This window comes from Oryctolagus cuniculus, chromosome 1 (genome assembly GCF_051225735.1).
Source record: "Oryctolagus cuniculus isolate XC-2025 breed Fujian yellow rabbit chromosome 1, ASM5122573v1, whole genome shotgun sequence".
NCBI classification, from domain to species: domain Eukaryota; kingdom Metazoa; phylum Chordata; class Mammalia; order Lagomorpha; family Leporidae; genus Oryctolagus; species Oryctolagus cuniculus.
The window spans coordinates 152,553,278-152,561,856 of record NC_142867.1 but is presented as its reverse complement, the minus strand read 5'-3'; positions in this window follow the sequence as shown (position 1 = coordinate 152,561,856).

Sequence of the window (8,579 nt, the reverse complement as noted above, 5' to 3'; positions counted from 1 at the left end):
GGCTCTCCCAGCTTGCCTTCCTAATCTCTTTCACACAGGTTCATACCCTAATAAAATCCTTGAATGCTTAGTCTTGCCTTGGAATCTGCTTTATAGAAGATCTAGATCAACCCAGCAATGTATATGACCAGCCCAGAAGCAAGTAGAAGGGAAATAAACACTCTTGATGGGAGGAGCAGCAAAAGTCACACTGCAGAGGAGCATGGGAAGAATTTTTCCCACTACCTTTGGTTTCCCCTTTGGGCATGCCTTCTCCTCTCTCTCAGTGCATGTTTTTGGGTGGAGTTGATTTCTTTTCCCAGAATCACGGGATGGGCATTTGATTCAGGCATGTCAATATTTGCCAATTGGGCATGACATTACATTGGCCAATCACATGGTCTTACAGAGAAGTATGTGCCCCAATCAAAATCAAGAAGCAATGAAACTTTTGCTGGAGCTCTTGGGGGACAGGAAGATTGTCTTCATCATTGGACTTAAAACTGGGGACATGTGAGGCTGCAGTTTCTGGGACCATCCATGTGGATTCGTGTTTTATCTTCTCTGAATTCTACCCTCACTTGTATTTTTTTCTGTTGCTAGGTAACAATTTCCACACATCCATAGTTCAAGATAACACATATTATCTCAGTTTCTTGAGGTCAGGGCATGGCTGAATTGGGTTTTTTCTCAGAGCAAAAGACAGAAGGACTGAGTTCTCCACTATTGGCTCAGTTGGGAGGGAAATGGCTTCCAAGCTCACTCACACTGTTGGCAAAATTCATTTTCCTGAAGCTCTGTAAGTGGAGGCCCTGCACTTCTGCTGACTGTTGGCTCGAGCCCACTCTCAGTATTCAGATGTTGCCCAAAGTTCCTTGCCTCAGGGACCCCACAGTGCCACTTTGGTTCTTCAAAGCGATCATGAGAGTGACCTCCATCACCCTTGCTACATTCTATTTCTTAGAAATACGTGAGAGGTTTCTCCAGCATTGAAGGTGAGGGGATTTCACAAAAGCAGGATGTACTGGGGCTCACCTTAGGGCGTGTCAACACCAATCACGATCCAGAGAACCCTAAAGAAGGGTAGAGCAGGTGCCAGTCCTCTCGTGTAGGGTTCCCCTACCACAGTTCCTTCTCGCCCATCAGATCATACCAGTGTATATCTTCCTGATTCATACATGAGAAACCCCTCCTTGGCAAGCCCTTTACAGTGAGTAGATATTCAGGTAACATGGCCACAGATGAATTTGGCTTGGTCTTAAGTTATGCCTCCTGAATTATCACTGAAATCCACCTACCAGACACTGTCTGCCTACATCTGCCTCCTGACTCCTGAGATATCCTACCATGACTCGTATGCAGTGGGGAAAAAGCAGGTGTTTTCTTAACTAGAGTTCATATCTTATTTGGATATAATAAAACAGGGAGAGACAGACACATCGAGACACAGATCTTCCATCTACTGAATCAGCTCTGTCAGGCTAGGGCTGGGCCAGGCCAAAACCAGGAGCCTAGAACTCAATCCAGATCTCCTCGATGGTTGGCAGGGACTCAAAGACTTGAGCCATCATCTGTTGCCTCTCGGGATGCCCACCAGCAGGGAGCTGGAATCGGGAGTGGAGCTGAGATTCAAATTCAGGCACGTGGATGTGAAATTAGGGCATCCCTAGCGTTGTTCAACCACAGCACAAAATGCTTGTCCCATAGACTTTTCCTAACAACAGTCACAAAAACAGTCACTAAGTAATGGCTATCGATTGAGGTGGGGAAGGGGAGAAGTGGCCTCTCTTCCACCCTCTGTGTATGCAGCCATGGCCCAGGTAATGAAGTCTCCATAGGTGCCAGGCACCATTCCCAGTACTTCCGGGTTTTCAGTCATTTCATACTTGGGACAATCTCAGGAGACAGGTGCTCCCTACTTTATAGAGGAACTAATGGAAGCAGAGTGACATTACACAACCGGCCCCAGGTTACACAGCCTGGAACCAAAGCGAGGCAGTCAAAGTTCTTCTGTTCCTTACCTACTCTGTCAGGCTGCCTCCTAAAATTCCCCTGAAGGAGTTCCTTTACTGAGACCTTCAAAGCAGCAGGGGTTACCCCACACAATTGCCTGGGCTGAAATGAAAAGGCATTAGAAAAGCGCTGTACCCTGAGGGTTTTGTCTGTTCAGCATGTGACAGATAATTGGGAGTCCACCCCTGAGACTCAGAAAGATGGTGATTCAAAGAGCAGCTACTTTTTTTTTTTTTTTTTTTACAGGCAGAGTGGACAGTGAGAGAGAGAGACAGAGAGAAAGGTCTTCCTTTGCCGTTGGTTCACCCTCCAATGGCCGCCGCGGCCGGTGCACCACGCTGATCCAATGGCAGGAGCCAGGTACTTCTCCTGGTCTCCCATGGGGTACAGGGCCCAAGTACTTGGGCCATCCTCCACTGCACTCCCGGGCCACAGCAGAGAGCTGGCCTGGAAGAGGGGCAACTGGGACAGAATCCGGCACCCCGACCGGGACTAGAACCCGGTGTGCTGGCGCCGCAGGCGGAGGATTAGCCTAGTGAGCCGCGGCGCTACTTTTATCAGCTGCAGATAGAGCCTACTGTACCCCGGGCTTGAAATGGTCAGGTTTGCATCTGGCCTCAAAGTCAACTTGTTGCCAAGGCAGCTGTGAACAAGGACCAGCTGCTCTGCTCATCTCACACCCTTGCAAGAAAGCAGCACGTGGGGAGGCGCGTGAGCAATGCGCAACCCTGGCCACAGACATGCAACAACATGAGAGCATTGCCCTCCCGGATGAGAGGGGCTGCCGATGAGTACGAACTGAACTGCACCCTTCTCTGGGCATCCCAGTGCTGACTTTCAAAGATACAGGCGTCCCTGTCCCGTTAGGATGCCCTTGTCCTATGAGGGAATTCAAAACCTCTTTGCCCAAGAATAAAGACTCATTGGATTTAGCCTTGGCTGTCTTGGGCTGGAAAACTAAATGTTTGTTCTTGGGAGATGGGCTTGTTGCTGGGGTGAGGAAGAATGTGCCTCCCAAACCACTACTGTCGCTGGTGGGAATTCCAAGAGACTCCAGCACAGAGTGCATGTTGTCCCCAGGCACAGCTGTGAGTCTGCTTCTCCCTTTCTCCTTCTCAATCCAGGCCCCCACCGCAGGGACAGAAGTTTCTGGGGGATTTTCTGGGTTCTGCAACAGCTTGTTCTGGCATTCTGGGAGGAAGAGAGGATCGGCAGGAATGAATATTCCTCCTAACACAGGTTCATTCTCTCTCTTTTTTTTTTTTTTTTTTTGACAGGCAGAGTGGACAGTGAGAGAGAGAGACAGAGAGAAAGGTCTTCCTTTGCCATTGGTTCACCCTCCAATGGCTGCCACGGCCAGCCAGGTACTTCTCCTGGTCTCCCATGGGGTGCAGGGCCCAAGCACTTGGGCCATCCTCCACTGCACTCCCAGGCCACAGCAGAGAGCTGGCCTGGAAGAGGGGCAACCGGGACAGAATCTGGCGCCCCAACCGGGACTAGAACCCGGTGTGCCGGCGCCGCAGGTGGAGGATTAGCCTAGTGAGCCGCGGCGCCAGCCCAGATTCATTCTCTTAAATACACAGTCCAACTCAGTAGCTGCTAGATGCACGTGGCTACTGCACACTTCAAATCTGGCTAAATTGAGGTGTGCAGCGAGTATAAAGTACATACCAGATCTCAAAGATTTTTTTAATGGAAAAAAAGCTGTTAGGCATCGCATGTTGTATTCCCTTAGAGTTCATATGTTGGCTACTATTTCATAATGTTAATGAGACTGTGTTAGGAGGTGGGATCTCTGTGAAAGGTAATTAGGTTTAGATGAGGTTGTGTGGCTAGAGTCCAATGATTGGATTGTTGTCCTTGTAAGAACAGAAGACTAGAGCTCACCATCTCTGCCACTTGACATGGTGAGATGCTGTCTCTTTGCCGACCAGAAAGATGGCCCCCAGCGGACACCTATTCTGCCAGCATCTTGATCTTGGACTTCTTAGCCTCCAGAGCAATGAGCAATAAATGTTGTTGAAGTCATTCAGTCTATAGTAGTTTTGGAATAGCAACCTGAACCACCAAGACAGAATGCAAATTATCTCACTAATACTTTTGACTTGATGGTATGTTGAGATAATATTTTGGACATATTGGATGAAAGTATATAATTGTTATAATTTCAACATTTTTAAGTTTTTTTTTTTTTTTTTTGACAGGCAGAGTGGACAGTGGGAGAGAGAGACAGAGAGAAAGGTCTTCCTTTTCTGTTGGTTCACCCTCCAGTGGCTGCTGCAGCCCGTGCACTGCGCTGATCTGAAGCCAGGAGCCAGGTGCTTCTCCTGGTCTCCCATGTGGGTGCAGGGCCCAAGCACTTGGGCTATCCTCCACTGCCCTCCTGGGCCACAGCAGAGAGTTGGACTGGAAGAGGAGCAACCAGGACAGAATCTGGACGCCCCGACCGGGACTAGAACCCGGTGTGCCGGCGCCGCTAGGCGGAGGATTAGCCTAGAGAGCCGCGGCGCCGGCCATGTTATTTTGTTACCTAGAAAATCTAACAGCTCACATCTTTGACTTGCTTTGTATTTCTATTGGATAGCACTGCCTTTAAATATCAAGAGTTCTTAAAAAATTAATAAAAAACATTTACTAGAATTTTTATTTTGATATCATTATAGGCTCATATGCAACTGTAAGAAATAATACAAATAGATCCTTTGTGCAATTTAAGCAGTTTTCCACATGGTAACTTCTCGTGAATTTGTAGTATATTATCACAACCTGGGTATTGACATGGAAACAGTCAAGATCCAGAACAATTCCATCACCAGAATGGCCTCCCAGATTGTGGAGAGGCAGAGACAGAGAGATCTCCCATCTCAGATTCACTTCCTAAATACCCTCAACAGTTGGGGCTGGGCCAAGGTGAAACCAGGAGCCAGTAATGTAATCCAAACCTGCAAGGTGGGTGGCAACGACCCTCCAGTGCTGTGGAACAGTGGGTTAAGCCGCTGTCTGCAGTACTGGCATCCCCTTTGGGGACCAGTTTGAGTTCTGGCTGCTCCACTTCCAATCCAGCTCTCTGCTATGGCCTGGGAAAGCAGTGGAAGATGGCCCAAGTCCTTGGGCCCCTGCACCCACGTGGGAGGCCAGGAGCTGCTTCTGGCTTCCACGTTTAGACTGGCCCAGCTCCAAACATTGTGGCCATTTGAGGAGTGAACTAGCGGATGGAAGACCTTCCCACTCCCTCTTCTCTCCGTAACTCTAACTTTCAAATAAATATTTAAAACAAACAAACAAACAAATGAAAACAAAAGAAATGGAGCCAGGACTGAACTCACTGGACTCTGATAGGGAATGTGGGCATCTCAGATTGTTGTCATGACAGCTGTACCCAATGCCCACCCCCAGATGCAAAATTTGTCCCAGCTTGAATGGCGGAGAAAAGTGAAATCTGCCACAATATCTGTTCCAACATTCAAAAAAATTCTTGATTTATCCCAGAGAGTCTATTATGCTTTGTGTGGGCTGAGGTTATCAGAATGCTCCCAAAAGATCTCTAACTGCAGCAGAATTGGTTATAAGCGGGAATTTTAAACACATTTTTTCACATTTTTCACATTTACCTTTAGAGATAAAATCTACATGAAACAAGTATGGGGAAAGATTCATTTTGAATAGTGAAAAAACATCTATATCCAGTTTCCATATTCCCTATTGGTCTCGAGGCTTTCTAGCCTTAAAATCTATAATGCCATGGGATTCTTTATCCATGGCGGCTGCATTCCATCAGAAAAGAGAGGAGTTCAGGTGAAGGGTGACCTTTGTTATCCTCCCAAGTATGTTCTTAACTCCTCTGCTCTTGCCTCTAGCCTGGTTTGCAAAGTTGATGTTTGAGTTGTATGTTGTGAACATGTTCACAATAATAAAATTTCCAATAACAAATGTTCAACTTTCTATTCAGTAGGAAACTGGGAGAAATTGGGAAAAAATGCTTTATTAGTCTAAGATTTCACTACCCACGGGCTAGACTGTTGGCTGTGTCAGCTAGAATTGTCAAGGAAGACAATCTTTAATATTTATTTCTGGATGACTGAATTTCTTTCTTAAAAAGATTTTATTTATTTATTTATTTGAGAGTTGGGTTACAGACACTGAGAGGGAGAGACAGAGAGAAAGACCTTCCATCCACTGGTTCACTCTCCAAATGGCCACAATGGCCAGAGCTAAGCCAGTCTGAAGCCAGGAGCCAGGAGCTTCTTCCAGGTCTCCCACATGGGTGCAGGGGCCCAAGAACTTAGGCCATCCTCCACTGCCTTCCCAGGTTGTAGCAGAGAGCTGGTTTGGAAGAGAAACAGCTGGAACTAGAACCGGCACTCACATGAGTGCCCATATGGGATGCCGGTGCCATAGGCAGAGAATTAACCTACTGCGCCACAGTGCTGGCCCCAGGATGACTGAATTTCAAGAAGCAGAGCAGAGTAGAAAGACTTTGGCTCCAAAATGAAGGCGTTAATCTTGACATCCACTTGAGTTTGATTTTGTTCACTGACTGACATCAGGAAACAAAGGATTATAAAGGCATCCTGCAGGCTTGGCTGAGAGCGAGGCCTGTGTTACGGTGGGGGCAGGGAGCCAGGCAGTAGGAAGCAGTGCACACTTAATCCATTTGGTGTTGCATCAGCACTCATAAGTGCTAAAGCTCAAAGAACATGCTTTGCATAGTTAGCTATCTACATCATCTTATTTTCTCAAAACACATCTATCTCTTAGCTAATTCATGACTTCTAGCTTCCGCTTTTGGAACATCTTGAGCTATTTATCAATCACGACTCCATCTGCAGAAGATTGAGGCTAAGGCACAATCCTGCTCTCAAAAGTTCTGACACTGTGCTAAATGATTTCACATACAGAGCGATCCTCTCTCGGATCAGTCTGCACTTCGGTCTAGCTGGACTGAGGAAGGAGGGGGGATTCTCAGTGTGGCACCAGGGAGAAATGACAAAGCCACCTCTGCTTGTCAGCCTCCAGCTTGAAAGATAATCCGATTGAAAGAATATTAAAGTTGAGGTCCACTGACAGGCGAGGAATACTAAGAAGTCAGTGCAAATGCCTCCGAAATGGAAGCTTCCATAGTGAAACAGTTCTTACAGCAAGATTCAGCCAGGAGGTATCTGGAAGGCTCCAAGGGTACTTGAAATGAGACACCATTCATTGACCGATGAGCACCGCCTCTGTTCTAAGAAGGGCCTTACTTGGTGGTATTTCCATTCTGTAGACAACCACACTAATCAGAATAGCTTTTCTATGTTACTGTTTTCTGTGTTACTTTCCTACTGCAGGCAAAACTAACAGCACAAACTTAGTGTCTTAAAGCAATAGAAATGATTGTCTCAGAGTTCTGGAGGCCAGAAGTCTGAACCGGATCCTTTGGGCTAAAATCAAGGTTTGAAAAGGGCTGCATTTCTTTCTGGAAACTCCAGAGATAATCTCTTTCCTTGCTCTTTCTAGCTTCTAGAGGCTGCCTGCATTCTGTGGCTCATGGCCCCTTCCCTCTCCAAAGCCAGCAAGGGTCAGCTGAGCTCTTTTCATATTACTCCAACACTGACCCTCTGCCCTGACGTCCACTTTTACGGACCCTTGCAATTCTATCGGGCCCACATGGATAGCCCAGGGTAACCTCTCTGTTTAAGGAAATCTGATTAGCAACCTTAATTCCCCATTTGATGTGACAACTGATTTATAGGTCTGGATTTAGGATGTGGGCATCTGAGGGACCATTCTTCGCTACTTTTCAGATGCTTTTTGCAAGGCATTTTCTTGGTGGTAAGTTCCATCAATGTTTGTCTTGGGAAGTCTTTATTTCTCCATTACTTTTTTTTTCTTGACAGGCAGAGTGGAGAGTGAGAGAGAGACAGAGAGAAAGGTCTTCCTTTGCCGTTGGTTCACCCTCCAATGGCCGCTGCGGCTGGTGCACTGCGCTGATCCAATGGCAGGAGCCAGGTGCTTCTCCTGGTCTCCCATGGGGTGCAGGGCCCAAGCACTTGGGCCATCCTCCACTGCACTCCCTGGCCACAGCAGAGAGCTGGCCTGGAAGAGGGGAAACCGGGACAGAATCCAGTGCCCCGACCGGGACTAGAACCTGGTGTGCCGGCGCCGCAAGGCGGAGGATTAGCCTGTTGAGGCACGGCGTGGCCTCTCCATTACTTTTTGTCCCTCCCCAATTTGCGGAGGAACAACACCGGACCCTGCGCTGTTCTTTTTGCCCAGCCCTTCCCGGGTTAGCTGCCGTTCCCTCACTCGCGGAGGAACAACACTGTCCTGGGTTAGCTGCCGCCCCCCTCCCCCTCACCACCCCGCCTTGCCTCCGTGGAGGGGCGGCACCCCCGCTGCTTTCCCCGCTTCCGCGGAGCGGCACACCACCGGCCGGCTCTCTCAGGGGTTGCTCAGGTGTTCCTGGTGCATGTTGTCTCTCTCCTCCTTTATAGTCCTCTTCCACCAATCCATGCTCTGCTGCCCACACGCCGAGCACGCTGCTCTCCTCCAATCAGGAGCAGGATCACCTCCTGCAGCTTATCAGTCGAACTGGTGAGGCAGCTGCG